Source organism: Stenella coeruleoalba (assembly GCF_951394435.1).
Source record: "Stenella coeruleoalba genome assembly, chromosome: 6".
Taxonomy (NCBI): Eukaryota; Metazoa; Chordata; class Mammalia; order Artiodactyla; family Delphinidae; genus Stenella; species Stenella coeruleoalba.
In genome coordinates this window covers 13,760,926-13,762,038 of record NC_137151.1, presented here as the reverse complement: position 1 = coordinate 13,762,038, position 1,113 = coordinate 13,760,926, and positions in this window count along the sequence as shown.

The window sequence follows — 1,113 nt, the reverse complement described above, 5'->3', positions numbered from 1 at the left end:
TGGACATGATTATGCACTTGCTGTCACAGCGCCAGGTTTCAATCCTTCACCAGTGTTCTCTCAGCCATATTACACCAGCTTCAAAGTAACCCAAAGTTATTCCGATTTCTCAGCGTTCTTCATCAATTTATACTCTGGCATCAAGTAATTTGTGATTTTCATGTTTCCATGATAATAACAAATATCTAGTCCAAATTCATGAGTGTGACATTCAGATCTCATGTCTCAATACATCTGTCTACGCTCCAGGCTCCACCATCTATTTCATGTTTTTCCATCTCTGAGCTCCCAGAGAATGCACAGCTTCATCATATCTGCCTCGTTATCATGCATAAAAACTGTTCCCAAACTTAATCAGAAGACAGTGGCTCTCTGTATTTCTCCTGAGGACTTTGTATTCTGCCTCATACTGAAGTAGGAATGACTGCGTTGGATGGAAGAACCTTAGCAACTGGGGGCCACACAGTTCTTGCTTTTTAGGTCTTATCCCTTCTTGCAATCAGTAAATACTTAAACTAAAACAAAGGTCTCTCCAGGCTAAAATCTTCCATAAGGATTTCATTGAAGGCAATTTTGAAATGTTTGAAAAAGCTGGCTTAGAGGAGGCAAGACCTGGATGAACAGGACTCATGTTGCTTTAAAGAGAACAATGATGTCAGGACATTTTGAAGTTATTGTCTCTTTTCTGGGTTCTTTTCTGGGTGCTCTTCTCCTTTCTTTTTAAAATTCCTCCTCCATTCAGTATAATCCACCCACATCCCTTTTTTTACTGGTACTGTGAAAATCTACACGAGACAAATTTAAAACCTTTAGGAAACATTAGAGAAAACAAGAAAGCCATACAAATACTTGCTTTGATGCATTTTGTTGCAAATTTAATTTCTCCTTCAATTTTCATTAATAAATGTACCAGTAAAAACGACGACTGCCCGGTCAGCAAACAACAGCGGATCTACCAGCCTTTCACCACTCGACAGTCCACGCCTACAGCCGGCCGCTACCCTCGCGGAGACCGGAAGTTCTTTTGCCCCGGCTCGCGGGCCCACTACCTGGCGCCGGTGGGAACCGGAAGTTGTTCTGCCCCGATCGTCCGAGCGTAACCGCGTCGGCCGC